The sequence below is a fragment of the Canis lupus genome, chromosome 6 (genome assembly GCF_003254725.2).
Source record: "Canis lupus dingo isolate Sandy chromosome 6, ASM325472v2, whole genome shotgun sequence".
Taxonomy (NCBI): Eukaryota; Metazoa; Chordata; class Mammalia; order Carnivora; family Canidae; genus Canis; species Canis lupus.
The window spans coordinates 25,321,595-25,339,499 of NC_064248.1; the positions used below are offsets into that span (position 1 = coordinate 25,321,595).

The 17,905-nt window shown below is 40.3% G+C and overlaps 1 protein-coding gene and 1 long non-coding RNA gene across 5 annotated transcripts in view; one reads left to right on the top strand and one right to left on the bottom strand.

Annotated features, from left to right (window-relative positions):
* The window catches only part of IQCK (IQ motif containing K), a 129,085-nt gene that overhangs the window by 11,437 nt on the left and 99,743 nt on the right, over positions 1 to 17,905 (bottom strand). For 2 of the 4 annotated variants that reach the window (XR_003123963.3, XR_003123962.3), the window contains one exon: positions 7,776 to 7,942. The exons of the other annotated variants lie outside the window; for them this stretch is intronic. The gene's annotated coding sequence lies outside the window, so the exon portion shown is untranslated. The remainder of the gene's footprint in view (positions 1 to 7,775; positions 7,943 to 17,905) is intronic. 4 annotated transcript variants of the gene reach the window in all.
* Positions 10,149 to 17,905, top strand: part of LOC118354957 (uncharacterized) — a 59,343-nt gene continuing 51,586 nt past the window's right edge. The window contains exon 1 of the long non-coding RNA XR_004816454.2: positions 10,149 to 10,503. This is a non-coding gene — a long non-coding RNA (uncharacterized LOC118354957). The remainder of the gene's footprint in view (positions 10,504 to 17,905) is intronic.

Here is a 17,905-nt window from a genome sequence, read left to right on the forward strand (position 1 = left end):
AAACTTGGAATTAAAAAAAAAAAAAGGCCATGCCAAGATTCTAAGCCTGGTCTATCTGAATTCAAAATCCACGGTCTAAACCATCAAGTCATAGCACCACAAAGTAAAAATTGGGGTGTCTGATCGTGACCCAGAATCATCCAATGGAGCTTACAGTTATGTTCTATACTTTCCAATCAGGAAGGCAGGAGATATACAATATATATTACCAAGATTTTAGTTCTTTTCTGTTGTATTTGACTGAATTTTATTTATTTTATTATTTTTTAAAGATTTTATTTTATTTATTCATGAGAGAGAGAGAGGCAGAAACACAGGCAGAGGGAGAAGCAGGCTCCCTGTGGGGAGCCTGATGCGGGACTCAATCCCAGATCCTGAGATCACAACCTGAGCCAAAGGTAGATGCTCAACCACTGAGCCACTCAGGTGCCCCTATTGGACTCAGTTTTAAAAATCAGGTTATTTTTCCATTATAAAAACAAAACAGCCATTTTGGAAAATTGGAAGAACACAGAAAAAGTATAAAAAAGTCAACAAAAATAATTCCACATCCCCCCAGTGGAGGAAAAAGTGATGGAAGACTTTTTTTTTCTAAAAAGAAATATAAGGGTGCCTGGGTGGCTCAGAGGGTTAAGCATCTGCCTTCAGCTCAGGTCATGATCTACAGGTTCTGGAATCGAGCCATACATTGGGCTCCCGGCTCAGCGGGGAGCCTGCTTCTCCCTATCCCTCTGCCTCTGCCTCTATCCCTCTGCCTCTGCCTCTTCCCCTACTCATGCTCTCTCTCTGTGTCAAATAAATAAAATCTTAAAAAAAAAAGAAAAAGAAAAGAAATCAATGTTGACATTGGAAGAGTAATGTCTGAAAAGTTTACCTTCCTTTCTTGACAGTGTCAGATGTTGGGCTGCATTATTTTAAGGAACATTGAGCCTTGGAAGCCACAAGGCACTGGGGAGAATTTGACAGTCTTGAATGTGCAATAATTAAGACTTATTGCTGACTTCTAAACAGTGTTACTAAAGTAAACTCAGTGAAGTCTCCTGGAAGGCAGTATTTTAAATGGGGACATTTAGTGCTGAAGTAACAACGTTGGTTATATTGAGATAAAAACACGAGGATTCTCAAATTTTGACCCTGGAAAGGATCTGGATTCCTAGAGAGGAAGATATTTAATAAAAGATTGTTTTTTATAAGTGAGACCCCGATGCAGGAAGAGAGCCACCAAGGCAAAACCAGTGACAGGGCCATTGGAGCAGACCGTGGTTGCTCAGACTCCGCTTCTGGAACCAGAATCCTACCATCATTTACCAACTGGGTAACCTGAGCAAGTCTCTGAAGCCCTTGGAAGCCTCAGCTCCCTCATGGATTCTAAGACCTTCATCTCAGTGACATGAAGGATGACATGAGATGACCCATTGTCCAGCACACAATAGGTGTGCAATAAAATTCTTTTTTTTAAGATTTTAAGATTTTATTTTTAAGAAATCTCTACACCCAAGTTACAACCTTGAGTTCAAGAGACACATGCTTCACAGACTGAGCCAGCCAGGCACCCCTCAATGAAATTCTTTCTTTCTTTTTCAGTATTTTATCTATTTGAGAGAGAGAGAGAGAACAGGCACACACACACACACACACACACACACACACAAGCAGGTTGTGGGGGTGGGATGGACAGGGCAGAGGGAGAGGAAGAAACAGCCTCCCGGCTGAGCAGGAAGCCTGACACAGGGCTCCATCGCAGGACCCCAGGATCATGACCCGAGCTGAAGGCAGATGCTTAGCTGACTGAGCCACCCAGGCACCCCTCAATGAAATTATTTCTTAATCATATAAGTAACACAACGTCTGTAGAAAAACTGGAAAATATGCTATTTCTAAAGAGATATTTAAATGAATTTTCTTTTCGTCATGTGGGTAAGCTTTATGTGCTATTCACTGTCTATATCTCTATAAGCATTTTCTCTCCACATCTCAATTTCCGAGGGTAAGTTCATTTCTCAGCTGAATTGCATCAAGGTTGGAACTTCAGCACAGCGGTTTACATTGCCACCATCCACTAGGTTGCCCTTCAAAATTCAGTGTCTTCAAAAGCCTTGTGAGTCATGGGTGTGAATGAACAGACGAACCCTGTCAGCCGCGTCTTGTGACTTTTTTATTTATCGCTGCATTCCCAGCTGCCGCTGCCAAGATGGAACCTTTAGAAATATCCCAAGCATTTTGAATTAGCCTGAGTATAAACAGTCTCATCCAGTTCAGACTGGCAGAAGCTTGGTATATTAAATGTTGCCTTTAAGCAAACAGGAAACAAATCCTCCAGTTTATTCTTAAGCAGTTCCTTTACAAGTGTAACAATTTAATAACTAATCGAGAAATCATTTCAGTCTGTACTGAGGAACTAGGGCAGTCAGTGTTCACTCATTATCTTAGTGCTTGGTCCAGAACCCAGGGCAGACAGGGCTCAAGTCAAGAAACTCCAAGGACGAAGAAACCAAACTTAACCGACATTAAGAAAGGGGTGGGAATTAACTAATTAATTAATGATTTAATACTGAAAAGAAAATGTGAATGTTTGTAACCATGGATATTGGTGAGAAATATATTTACCTCCAAACAAAATTATATTTTATTTATATTTTATTTTTTAGATTTATTCATGAGAGAGAAAGCACAAGCAGGGGGCTGTGGCAGAGGGCCAGGGTGCTCCAAAACACCAGAAAGGATCACTCAGGGGAACCTGGTGGCTCAGTTGGCTAAGCATCTGCCTTCAGCTCAGGTCATGATCTCAGGGCCCTGGGATCCAGCCCCATATTGGGCTTCCAGCTCAGGGAGGAGTCTGCTTTCTCTCTCCACCTCTCACCCATCTGTGTGTATGCTCCCTCTCAAACAAATAAAATCTTAAAAAAAAAATAAAAAAAGAAAGGATCATTCAAATCAGCTATGTCATTCTTAACCCATAAATGTCTCCTAAATGTATCCACTTCGGTCCATTCCCACTGCCAACAGGTCACCTAATCTGCCCCAGCCTACAACCACATTCACCTCTCTGGATAGCCCATCTGATGGTGTCACTGCTTAGCTCAAACCCTCTAAAGGCTCCCTGCTGCCCTCAGGATCAAAACCACAGGCTTTAACAGGGTCCATGAGGCCATTGCTCTGCCCTGGCTGCTCTGTCACCCGGCATTCTGCTTTTGCCACTTGGGTCTTCTTTCAATCTCCCTTCCAGAATCAGGGTCTTGACTTAGGTCCTTTTCTCATCCTGGAAAGCCCTCCCTGCCACTCACATCAGTTAATTCCTAGCTCAATTCTGATCTCAGCGTAGGGGAACCTATTCAAATACCCCTGCTAGTCTCTGGTGGCACCCTGAACTTCTTTGAAGCACTCATCACAGTTTGTAATCAAGTACTTGTATGACTACTGGAATAGTGTCTGCTTCCCCACTGGACTTTGGGTTTCCAGTAGAGCAAGGTATTAGCTTATGGTCTCCATTGTCTCCCCAGCACCCCATCTGTCCAATGCCACCAGAGCAGGTGCTCAATCCTTGTTGACACAATTAATAAATTCTACTCTAGCTTCCTTTTGTAAGCCCCAACCACCCTCTCTCTCAGCTTCTAGGACACAAACGGACCCACATCTTTCCTGGTAAAAGAATATCCCAATTTTCATATCAGAGAGGTAAGTGTTTGCATTTGGGCTCAGCACTTACTACCAGCACACCATAGGCCCAGGCATTGACTCTCTTGAAGCTTCTGCTTCCTTGCCTATAACACTGGGTTCCAGTGTTCTTATCACACGGGCAATCTTGATATTTAAATACATTAACTGAGGTCACATACAGAAATCTACCTAAAGAATGACCAACACACAACAGGTGCAACAGGTGCATAATAAATAGTAGTTCTTATCGTGGTTCAAACTGCTATGTGCCTGCTTTTGTAGGCTAAGTCCCTTCAGCCACTGCTGCCTCTAAAAAGTAATCCAAAACAACAAAATATATGGGGGCCTGCTGTCTTCCTTTTTGCATTCCTTTGTCAGTATCTACTGTGTGCTTATTAATGCTAGACCTAAAATGATGAACATGCCAGACAGAGCCTTGCTTTCTTGGAGCTAATCCACGTTTTAATTAAAAGATAAGTGTTTTCGATATGTAAACAATATCTTCCATAGCTACACAAATAGAATTAAACAATCTCATGGCCATTGCTGAGAAATGATTTTAAGAAACTAATCTGAATTACACACAAAGCTTTAGGAATGAAGATATCTATTTGGTGCATGATATTTAGAACACTGTTCTTTGGCTAATGTGAGAAACATTTAATGTCTACTCTTTATTTTTTTTAATTATACTCTGTAAAAAAAATTTCTTTTTATTTTTTGAGTAACTCAATATCCAGTGAGGGACTCAAACTCAAAACCCCAAGATCAAGAGTCACATGCTCTACCAACTGAGCCAGCCAGTCACCCTTAATATCTCCTCATTATGATTGCAATTCCCAGGCTGATAGGAAAGACCTGAATGTCAGTCCACTCTCTCTATTTCGGCTACCTATTGCAACTTTTAATATAGCTAGCAACAGTAACAACAATAATCATGAAAATAATAATGATGATGAAAATAATAATAATTATTATTATGGGGCATCTGGGTGGCTCAGTTGGTTAAGCGTTCAACTCTTGATCTCAGTTCAGGTCTTGATCTCATAGAGTGGTGAGTTCAAGCCTCACATTGGGAGTCTACTTAACAATGGAGTCTACTTAAACAATAAAAACATAAAAAATAACTATAAGTACTATTTATTGAGTCATATGTGTGCTAGGCCAATATTCCTACATGCCTTTAATCTTCAGAACAACTCTATTATTATTATCTGAATTTTTCAGATGAAAACATTGAGGATCAGAGAGGTTTGTGACTTTTCTAAGGTGCAAATGTGGGATTTGACTCGTATTTGAGCCTCTTCTGCTTTTTGGGAAATCACCTCAAAGTTTGAATTAAAAGATTAATGTTTTCAATATGTAAAAATATCTTCAGTAGCTTCACAAATAAAATTAACCTCTCTTAGGAATGAAAGCACCATGGTGTCAATATTTATAATAGTGAAGTTTAGAAAGAAGTGTCCGATAGGAAGACAACTAAATTATGTATTTAAGTATATGTAAAATAAGTTTCTAATATAGAAGGATGTTTACAGTGTACAGTTAGGACACATGAAAATAATTGCTATGGAATATGATTTCAGTGATGTAAAATTAAAGATAAAGTTGCATTTTCAGGGCACCTGGGTGGCTCAGTCAGTTAAGCTCCTGCCTTCAGGATCCTGGGATCAAGCCCCACATTGGACTCCTTGCTCAGCAGGGAGTCCGCTTCTCTCTCTTCCTCTGACCCTCCTCCTTGAGTGTGCTCTCTCTTCTCTGTCTCAAATAAATACATTGATCTTTTTTAAAAATTGCATTTTCAAAAACATTGACAATAAAGATGACAACTGGAGATTCAAAGGTCCCAGAATTGCCAAAAATAATCTTGAAAAAAAGAAAGTTGGAGGACTTGAATTTCCTGAATTAAAAACTTATAAAGCTAGAGTGAGAGACTATATGGTACTAGCATAAGAATAGACATATAGATCAATAGAATAGAATTGAAAGTTCAGAAATAAACTCTGACATTCATGTTCAACTAATTTTCAACAAAGGTGCCAAAGTCATTTCAATGGGGAAAGAAGAGTCTCTTCAACAAATGTTGCTGGATGCCTGCATAGCCACATGTAAAAGGATGGAATTGGACCCTTCCCTATGCCATATACAAAAAATAACTCAAAATGGGTTAAAGACTTAAATTAAGGGATTTGAATCTTACAACTCTTAGAAAAAAATAAATCTTCATGACCTCAGATCAGGCAATGATTTCTTAGATATGATACCAAGAATATAAACAATAGATGAAAAATAAATTAGATGTCATCACAATTGAAAACTCTTGTGCTGGGGATCCCTGGGTGGCTCAGTGGTTTAGCACCTGCCTTTGGCCCGGGGCATGATCCTGGAGTCCCGGGATCAAGTCCCACATCAAGCTCCCTGCGTGGAGCCTGCTTCTCCCTTGGCCTGTGTCTCTGCCTCTCTCTTTCTCTCTCTCTCTCTGTGTGTCTCTCATGAATAAATTAATAAAATCTCTGAAAAAGAAAAAAGAAAAAGAAAACTCTTGTGCTAAAATAAAATAAAATAAATTTAAAAAAAAGAAAATTCTTGTGCTTCAGGACACCAAGAAAGTGAAAAGACAAAAAAAAAAAAAAAAAAAAAAAGAAAGTGAAAAGACAGCCTACAAAACTGCAAATTATATATCTAATAAGAAACCTGTATCTAGAATGTATATGGAACTCTTACAACTCAACAATAAAATGATATTCCAACTTAAAAAGGCAAAGGATCTGAACAGACATTTTTTCCAAAAAAGATATGCAAATAGCCAATAAGCACATGAAAAGATAATCAACATCATTAGGCATCAGGGAAACATAAATCAAACCACAATGGGATACCACTTCACACCCACTAGGATGGCTATAATCCAACAGACAGATAATAATGAGTGTTGGCAAGGATGTGCAAAAATTGCATCCAATGCTGGTGGGAATGTAAAATGGTTTAGCCACTCTGAAAACAATCTGGCAGTTCCTTAAAGAATTGAACCTAGAGTTACCATATGACCCAGCAATTTCACTCCTATGTATATACCCAAGAGAAATGAAAATACATGTTCACATAAAACCAATACATGAATGTTCATAGAAGCATTATTCAAAATAGTCCCCAAATGGAAATAACTCAAACGTCCATCAGCAGATGAAGAGGTGATTGAGATATGATACATCCGCACCATGGATATTCTTCATCCATCCTATAAGGTGAATTGTGTCCCCCCTCAAACTCATATGTTAAAGCCCCAGATCCCTCACATGAATGTATTGGAAATAGGTCCTTTAAGGAAGTGCTCAACGTTAATGAGGTCATAAGGATAGAGCCCTGATCCCGTAGAACTGGTACCATCCTAGGAAGAGGAAGAGATACCAGAGTTCTCTCTCCATTGTATGAGGATCTAGCTGGAAGGCAGCTTCCGCAAATCTGTAGATGGGCTCTCATCAGAATCTAACCGTGTTGGCACCCCAATCTCTGACTCTAGGCCTCCGGCACTGTGGGAAAATATCTGTTACAGGCCAGCTAGCCTGTGGTATGTTGTTACGGCGCCTACACTGACTAATACAAGCCATAAAAAGATATGAAGTATAGATAAATGCTGTGACATGGATGGGCCTTGAAGACATTGTGCTGAGTGAAATAAACCAGGCACGAAGGCAACTCTACAGAGAAGAAAAGTAGATTAGTGATTGTCTGGGGCTGAGAGAAATGAGGGTCTTGGAGAGTTATGGCTACAGGGAGTAGAGTTTCTTTGTGACATGATGAAAAGATTCTAAAATTGATTGCAGTCATGGCTGCAAATTCTGTGAAAATACTAAAAGCCACTGTCTTGTATGTTTTGAATTGTATGACATATGAATTATATGTCAATAAAGCTGTTTTTAAGGCAGAAAGACAACCTTTCAATAGTGGTCATCTCTGGGTGGTGAGACATACAATGACCAACTTTTTTGTTCAGTTTTCCATAAAGGGAAATTATTGCTACTTTTATAATCAATTAAGAAGAAAGTTACTTTCAAAAATTCCATGAAAACAAAGGCCAGCAGTATCCTCCTTTCCTACAAGGCTGATAAAACTCATACCTCTGCAAGAGCTGGATACACCCCAATGACAACTCCCCCTGGAGCAAGCTTCTCAGAGTTTCACGTTCTTTCATATATACGATTTCATGTGAGATTCACAACCTCTGTGTTGTAAACAAGGCAGCTGCCAGTTTTCTTTCTGAATGTATTTATATCTTGCTTTCTCCCTAAAAGGATTTGAAATAATTCATGACAAATTATAGTAATAAAAATAGGAAGAAAAAAAAAAAAGAAAACCAACTCCAAAGAGAAATGAATTCAGATATGCCAGCCTGAAGAGCCAATAAGCCATTATACAAGAGCTTTGAATTGAACTCGGAGGTTCCTGGCAGACAAGGTAAACAGGGAAAGTTAGGGAAGAAGCAAACTATTTCCTCAAGGAGATCAACATTTTTCCTGTTAGCATCTCCTGAATAACATTTCTCATATGAGGATTTATTTTTGTAAAAGAATTCTATGGAGTTTGGCCCAAACATTTTTACAGAAGATGCTGAAGTACATTTAATATGGCTATTCTTAGAGCTACCCTGGTTTCATAAGCCAAAGATATACACCACCTTGGCAAATTCAGGTTAAGTCAGAGGACTTATCCAGTGGTATTCATATTTGCAAACTGCCACTAAATAAGAAATACAATTTTTAAAAGATTATTTATTTATTCATGAGAGACACACAGAGAGAGAGAGAGGCAGAGATACAGGCAGAGGGAGAAGCAGTCTCCACACAGGGAGCCTGATGTGGGACTCGATCCCAGGTCTCCAGGATCATGCCCTTGGCTGAAGGCAGCGCTAAACCACTGAGCTACCTGGGCTGTCCAGAAATACAATTTACATTGCTTTTATATAGTACACAAACATAACACCTGAAATAAAACTTTCGTGGGTGAGCATTTACCTTACTACTAGCAATACATACTAATATTTTCTAGGTCTATTTCATCAATTTTTTAAGTTTTTATTTATTTACTTATTTAGAGAGAGCTAGAGAGAGAGCATGAGGGGTAGAGGGAGAAGGAGAGAATCCCAAACAGACTCCACACTGAGCATGGAGCCCGACTCGGGGCTACATCTCAGGACAATGAGATCACGACCTGAGCTGAAATCAAGAATTGGATGCTCAGTTGACTGAGCCACTGAGGCATCCCTACTCTTTTATTTTTTTAAATGCTGTAGCAACCCCCTAATTTGATTTCACCATCCACAGTGGGCAAAATGGCTCTTACATAAAGTTGTATGGTTCACAGTAGTCACTGATCCTTACTGACCACCTAATGTGTATGAGGCATTAGACTAAGCCTGTTATTACAAACACTGTCTCATATGGGTCTCTCTGGGATTCAGTGAGGGGAGTACTTTTTTTTATTTCCATTGTACAGATGAAGAAACTAAAGCATAAAGAGGTTTAGTAACTTGCTCAAGGTCACAGAGCCAGTGAGAATCTGCAGGTAAGCATTAGCTCAAGTCTTTTAACTCAAACAACCTCTCAGTTGGACTTCTGGCGGGGTGTTAATTTCATTTCACCATTAAAAGATGGAAGATCAGAAAGGTTAAGCACCTTGCTCAAAGACACACAGCTAGGAAGCTTCCAAGCAGGGTTTGAAGGTAGATCTTGGGGCTCCAAGCCCTGAACTTTTTCTGCCACCATTAGCTGCTCTCTCTGGACAGCTTCAAACGTCACTTTGAAACCTCTTAGGAGGTGAGTCTCTAGATGCCATGAAAAGCAAATGAGGGTAACTCCAATGCACATGTCAACGAGAGGCTATTACACAAGACTCTGTTTCTGCTACCTCCCTCCTGCCTGGATGGGACAAAATAAGGTGCTTTTTAAAAGTTTTTCTAGGGGCATCTGGGTGACTCAGTCAGTTATATGTCTTTTTAGGCTCAGGTCATGATCCCAGCATCTGGGGATCCAGCCTCGCATCGAGGTCCCTGAGGAGCCTGCTTCTCCCTCTCCCTCGGCTTGCTGCTCTACTGCTTGTGTTCTGTCAAATAAATAAAATCCTTTAAAAAGAAAAGTTTTTCTCTACACTAAAGTATTTATAAGTGACAGTGTTGGTGGGTAACTTTTTCTGAACTCTTGATGCTTTTCTGTATTTTTATCATGAGAATGTATTATTTTGATAAGGGGACAGTTTTTAAATCATTTCAAAAGAAATCAGCCTGCCCTTCTTAACATCTAGTTTCCATAGCTCTTTACCTTGAAAATTTTCCATGTCCTGGACTAATGAGAGTTGAATCTGGAAATTGGCAGGACACTTTAGCTACTCAGATACTAAATTTAGATCCTAAGGGCGAATACCATGCGTCAACAGGGCTGGACTGACACTCACAGAGAGAAGGCGGGACAATTAGGGAGGTGGGACCACTGCCCTTTAAACCAGGCTGGCAGTAGGGCATAGAGGGACATGTGCTTCTTGCCCTCAGCAATTTAATCAGAGGTTAGATCCTGATGGATTTCATATGAAACCAAACACCAACAGATTTCTCCCAAGCACTTGAACTCCATAAATAACATCTGTGCATTGCAGCATAATGAGGTGGGGAAGAGGAAGGACTCTGGAATCAAGCTGCCTGGCTCTGCTACTTCTTTGCTGTTCAACATCTTTGTGCCTTAGTTTCTCCATCTATAAAATGGAGACCGCAGTAGCACCTGCTTCACAGGGTTGCTGTGAGGACTGAATCCCTGCTAGGGAAACACTTGGGAAAGTCCTTGCCTCAGGAAGCACACAGTGAGTATGAACACCCCATGTTATTATTTTAGAAAACATAAATAATCAAAAAAGGAAAATAAGCACCTGCATTTCTATTTTAGAAAAAGAGAAACAAAACATGCAGAGATCAATCAACCCATCAATTGCTAGCATTCCTCCCGCTTAGAAATAATTACTACATAGGGGCACCTGGCTGGCTCAGTCAGAAAAGCATGTGACTCTTGATCTCAGGGTTGTGAGTTGGAGCCCCATATTGGGTGTAGAGATTACTAAAAATAAACTAAAAAAAAAAAAAAAGAAACGAAAAGAAAAGAAAAAAATCACTATTAGCATTTTAGGGTTATATTCTAGTAGACTTTTCTCTTTGTCCATTTTATATATTACATGTAAGCATATGCCTTCCCTTTGTTTGTGTGTGCATTTGCTTGCTTGCTTGGGAACAGTTCCATTTACTTGTCCTTGTAGTGTTTACTAAGCTAGATACTTTGGAAAGGGGATTATGAAACACAGATTCATTCATTAACCAACAAATACTTCTTGAGCATCTACCATGTGCTGGGCTCTGTTCCAGGTGCTGGGGATAGAGCAGTAGACAAAACAGGAAGGGGAAAAAAAAGGTCCCTGCTATTATATAGAATTTATATTGTATGGTTATACAGACAATAAACAAAACAAATCTTTAAAATCCTGGGTGATTCGGGGCAGCCTGGGTAGCTGAGCGGTTTAGCGCTGCCTTCAGCCCAGGTTGTGATCCCGGGGTCCCAGGATTGGGTCCCGCATCGGGCTCCCTGCATGGAGTCTGCTTCTCCTTCTGCCTCTCTCTCTCTCTCTCTCTCTGTGTGTCTCTCATGAATAAATAAATAAAATCTTTAAAAAAAATCCTGGATCATTCAAAAGAATTAAACAATTAGACATTTGAAAAAAATATTAGTGACTGAGTTATACATATCATGTAGTCAAAGACAATTTGTAAAGGAACCAATACAGTTGACTACAACATATATGCAGCCTCATGTAACATACACAGGAAACATGGCACCCAGCCATCCCAGAGTCCGCTTCCTCCAGTTCCTTCATCACAGCTTAATGGGCAGCCATGACATGAGGCTTTATTTCTCTGAGGCTGCAAAGAAGGGGTGGCACCCACACCAAGGTCTTGATCTATGCCCACCAGACACAGTATGTTGTAATAAAAGTTTGGAAAGGGGCAGCCTGGGTGGCTCAGCAGCTTGGCACCTGCCTTCGGCCCAGGGCATGATCCTGGAGACCCGGGATCGAGTCCCATGTCGGGCTCCCTGCATGGAGCCTGCTTCTCCCTCTGCCTATGTCTCTACCTCTCTGTCTCTCTGTTTCTCATGAGTAAATAAATTAAATCTTTTTAAAAAAATAAAAAATAAATAAAAAAATAAAAGTTTGGAAAAAAAAAGTTTGGAAGCGATCAGCTCTTTCTGAATCATCCTGTAGGGAACATGTTGGATGGGGACAAGCAGGGCAGAGGGATATGGGGAAGCAAGGGTGGTTAGGAAGGACTCACTAAGGAGGTGACATTAAGCAGAGACTCATGGAGGTGATAGAGCAAGCCATGAGGATATTGGGGATCTGCCCCTTCATTTTTTTCTCTCAGTTTTTTTTTAAGATTTTATTTATTTATTCATGAGAGAGACACACAGAGAGGCAGAGACACAGGCAGAGGGAGAAGCAGGCTCCATGCAGGAAGCCTGATGTGGGACTCAAACCCAGGTCTCCAGGATCACGCCCTGAGCCGAAGGCAGACGCTTAACTGCTGAGCCACCCGGGCATCCCTTCTCTCAGTTTTTTTAAAACTTTATTTATTCTAGAGAAAGAGAAAGTGAGGGTAGGGGCAGAGGGAGAGAGAGAGAATCTCAACAGATTCCTCACTGAGCTCAGAGCCCAATGTGGGGCTTGATCTCATGACTTGAGCTGAAATCAAGATTTGGATGCTTAACCCACTGAGCCACCCAGGTGGCTTAATTATTTTTAGGTGTACAGTTCAGTAGCACTGAATCATTACTACCATCCATCCCCATGATTCTTTTCATCCTGCAAAAACTGAAACTCTGTGTCCATTAAACAGGAACTCCCCATTTTCCCTTCTGCTCAGCCTCTGGTAACCACTGTTCTACTTTCTGACTCTGAATTTGACGATTCTAGGTACCTCATATAAGTGGAATCATACAGTATTTATCCTCTTATAACTGGTTTATTTCACTCAGCACAATGCCCTCAAGATTCATCCATGTTATAACATGTGTCAGAACTTCTTTCCTGGGACACCTGGGTGGCTCAGGAGTTAAGCGTCTGCCTTTAGCTCAGGTCGTGGTCCTGGAGTCCTGGGATCAAGTCCCACATCAGGCTCCTGGCACGGAGTCTGCTTCTCCCTCTGCCTGTGTCTCTGTCTCTGTCTCTCTCTCTTTCTGTGTCTCTCATGAATAAATAAATAAATAAATCTTAGAAAAAAAGAACTTCTTTCCTTTTTAGAGCTGAATGATGTTTTATTTTATGTATATATTACATTTTTCTTATCTATTCATTTATTGATAGACACTTGGGTTGCTTGTACCTCTTGGCTCTCATGAATAATGCTGCTATGAATATGGGTGTACACACATCCCTTCAAGATTCTGCTGTTAGTTCTTTTGTGTATGTAACCAGAAGTGGAATTGCTGAATCATATGGTGATTGCTTTTTAAATTTTTTAAAAAATTTTATTCATTTATTCATGCGAGACACACAGAGAGAGAGAGAGGAAGAGATATAGGCAGAGGGAGAAGCAGGCTCCCTGCAGGGAGCCTGATGTGGGACTTGATCCAGGACCCCAGGATCATGACCTGAGCCAAAGGCAGACACTCAACCACTGAGACAACCAGGTGCCCCTCTTTTTAAAGTTTTTAAGGAACCACTTTGACTCTTTTACCATTTTACATTCCTACCAACAATGCATAAGGACCCCAATTCTTCATATCCTCACAAGGTTTTTGTTTTGTTTTGTTTTAAAATCTAAGACTTTATTAAGGGTTTAAAATGTTATGAAACTGGATAGGAACGTTACCTTGACAGTCTTTCAGTGGTTTTCCCAAGGCCACTTAATCATACAAACATGGTCTATGAAATACACATATGAGGAGCTAGAAAAATCAGGATTCATATCAGTGTCTGAACTGTAATTCCTGAGAACAGAGTAGGAAGTAAGGGCTCCAGTAACTTTTCTTTGCAGGTGCCCTTGTGTCAGGAGGAGTCTAGCTAGCTTGCTGCCCTATGGTCCATCTCTGCTCCATCAGTCACCTTACAAACACTTATCATCTTCTGAGGGATTTTTTTATGGTATCCATCCAATTTGGGTATGAGAAGGTCTGTGGCTGCGTTTTAATTTTTTCGTAGCATCTTTATTGAAATATGAGTCACATATCATACAATTCACGCATTTAGTGTGCACAATTCAGTGGTTTTCAGTAGAGTCACAGATGTGTATGATCATCACCACAATTGATTTTACATTTCCTCACCCCAAAGCAAAACCCCATACCCTTTAGCTATTCCCCTCCATTCCCCCAGCCCTAGGAAACCACTGATCTTTCTGTCTCTGTAGATTTGCTTATTCTGGACATTTCATATAAATGAAATCATATACTATGTGGTGCTTTTGATGTCTGGCTCCTTGCACTTAGCGTAATGCTTTCAGGATTTGTGCATGTGGGAACAGGCATGCATCCTTCATTGCTTCTCATGGTGTGGTCTTCATATCTGTATTGAACACCTTTCAAGCTTTTGGAAAGCATACATTCCAGACTTCTTCCCCAGCCTACAGTCCGTCGACTGACTGAAGGGAAGGCTGTGAGAACAGCAAGGCAGTATGATATTCAGGGAATGTTCTAAATTTCCTCAGCTCTGTCACTTATCATCTGTGTCATCAAAGGTAAGTGACTTAACCTGTTTCCTCCCCTGAAGGATAGGGGGTAATAATAGTTTGTACTAATTGAATTTATTGTGAAGGTTAGAAATAATATAGGCAAGGTGCCTGGCACACTGGGAGGCATTCAATACTCTCATGAGGGCCATGGATCTTTACCCACAGTCAAGGTTTGGCAGCTAAGGATATAGGCAACACTATTCTTGTAGGCCAAGACACTCACATAGCAGGAGCAATTTCCCATTGTCCTCCCTTTATTTTTTTTTTTATTTTTTAAAGATTTTATTTATTTATTCATGAGAGATACAGAGAGAGAGAGAGAGAGAGAGAGAGAGAGAGGCAGAGACACAGGCAGAGGGTGAAGCAGGCTCTAAGCAGGAAGCCCGACGTGGGACTTGATCCCGGGTCTCCAGGATCACAGTCTGGGCTGAAGGCAGTCACTAAACCGCTGAGCCACCAGGGCTGCCCCTGCCCTCCCTTTATTAACTCCAACTTTCATTCAGAGTCACCCCTGAGTGTGACAACCCCAAATAAGGTGATAGGAAAGGCCTCAACTGAGAATATATGCTTCCCACTCTTCAAATATATGATCAAACAAAACTCTCCTTTAAACATCCCCATTCTTGGGATGCCTGGGTGGCTCAGTGGTTTAGTTCCTACCTTCATTCCAGGGCATGATCCAGGAGTCCCGGATCGAGTCCCACGTCAGGCTCCCTGCGTGGAGCCTGCTTCTCCCTCTGCCTGTATCTCTGCCTCTGTCTTTCTCTATCTCTCTATCAATCTCTGTTTCTCATGAATAAATAAAATCTTTAAAAACATTTTTTTTTTTTAAATCCCTGTTCTTTCCCCTAAAACTCTCCTAAATGGCCAAAGATGCAATCCATCCTTTCCTCTTCCTCCTCTCAACATCTAAACTTCCCCAGTTACTCTCTGGCCCTCAACTATCCACCCTACTCTCCCTATAATGCCCAAAATGTTCACCATCTTATCGTTCTTGCCTTAGTCTTGAGACCAAACCCCCAAGGCCAACAATCACCACCAAAACAACAGCAAGTTTTCCAAGGTTTGCATTTGCTCAGCAATGGGCCTCTTGTCCAGGGGGCAGGAGATTCTATAGCAAACACTGATTGGATTTCTTGTTTATAGAGACTTCCTGGTTTACTCCTTCCATTTTTCAAAGGAGAAAGCAAAGTCCATCTACCTGGTAAATTGCAGAGGTGGGCCAGGAACTCGGATCCCCTGAATTTTAATCTAAATGAAATTGCATTAGTGAGAAGAGCCTCACAAAGGAAGATTTTGAATCCAAAATCTATCCCTATTGCTGGGACCTTGCAGCTAATCCACAGTATTAGGATTTTGCTGATGTGGTTACAACACATTCTCTACTAAGAATAAACCCATGTAATCACTTTCTCTGGCCTCTAGCCTGACACATCCTTATAAATTTCTCCCAGGAGATGCTAATCTGCTGCCAGGATGGAGAACCACTGCTACAGGTAAATTACCTGGAATACAAATTTTATATATATTTCTTGACAGTTTAAAAAAATATTACTAAAACCAGCTACCATTTATTGACCACTCACTCTGTGCCAGGGACCTATTTAATAGCATACAATGGTATTTAATCATATTTGATCCTCACAGGAGCCCTCTGCAATGGACCCTAATTGTCCCCATTATAACAGGCTTGAGCTAACCATGCCTTGAGCAGATGAGCAGCTCACTCATGACCCTCACTGATGGTTAAGGAGCAGGATCCCAGTTCTCTCAGACCTGAAGCCAATATTCTTAATAGCAACATGTATTAGCCATATATTGCTTATCATTTATTGATCACTTCTTACTATGAGCCAGGCACTAATCCAGTTCATTTAGTCCTCCCCAAACCCTACAAGTTGTTACTCACATCAATATTTCCATTTTACTACTATGCAAACTGAGTCAGAGAGAGATTAAGCAACCTGCACAAGGTTCTTGAAGTTGATAAGTGGGCAACAATCCAATCTGGTTCCAGGAGACTTTCAGAAGTTAGTAGATTTATCTAGATCCTACCAAAGCATTCTGCATCTACATAATGGCAAAGAAGAATGCCGGACAATCAGATGAAGGAATGAAGCTAATGAAGTTGGAAGCATCCATTTACATAAACTTAAATTTGGGATCTTGAATTTGTGGGGCAGACCATTTAAAAAAGGGAAATCATCTTTTTACTTTACTTTTTAATTTAAACAGAATAGTAGGGGATCTTTGAGCATTTCAATAGAAGGCATATCTTAGCTGTGCAGACTTTTGCAAATTTTTAATGAAGAAATATGTGTGAAAGTTGATGTCATCCAAACATCTCCACCCACTGGTGAGTCAAAAATAGAACCAATGAAAGTAATATCAAGGCATGAAGTCACTAGATTTCCCGTAGTCAAATTTTTATTTCTTTTGCACATTAAAATGGAGAAGAAACTAAGGTTTGGGGAGATATAAGAGAAAAAATTAAGATGAAAGTGACACCTTAGAATTATTGATACATTTCTTCTTAAAGAGCCATGGTATTAAAAAAAATAAATAAAGAGCCATGGTATTATCAAAGCGATGACCTCATTTTAAATTATTACAGAGTCATAATCATTCTCATTTTACAAGTAGGGAAAATGAAACACAAAGATTACATCACCCATCAAAAGTTCCAAAGTGTGTTGGTGGCATTAAGTGCAAATTGATGCAACAGTTTTGGATGACAACATGGTGATCACTGTCTAAAGTTAATATACGAATGTCCTTTGAACCAGCAATTTCACTTCTACGACTTTGTCTTATAGAAATACTTCTATAAGTAAGCAAGAAAATAATCTACAAAAATGTCCATGGAAGCACTATTCATAATACAGGCTGAATATCCATTTATAGGGATTGGTTTTTTAAAAAGTGTAGTAGATTTATCATTTTTATGGACCCAGAAAAAAATAATGAGATAGATCTATATGTATTGGCATGTGCGATATTATGATTTCTAATAAGAAATATATATTTGTCTTTGTCTGCATTTCTGGCATAGAGCTCCTAAAAACCCTTGGAAATTCCCAAGGGAGAACTACCAAACTGTCTTTTGTTATGTTAATTAGTGACATGTGGACCCACCCAAGGATGGCTGGTTGCCAGGAAAACCAACCACGTGATTAGAGGGTTAGGGACCTTTAGTCCCACCCCCTTGGACTTCCAGGGAGGGAAAGGGGCTGGAGGTTGAATCAATCACCAATGGCCAATGATTTAATCAAACATTCTTATCCAACAAAACCTCCATAAAAACCCAAAGGAGAGAGTTGAGATACTTTCAGATAGGGATACCAGAACAATTCCATGTGCCACCATGCCAGGCCCCAAACACTCTGAAGACAGAAGCTCCTTTGTTGGGGACCTCTCTCTCTCCCTTTTATCTCTCCATCTGGCTTCTGATTCCAACCTTTAATATATCCTCTGTAATAAACCTAAGTAATC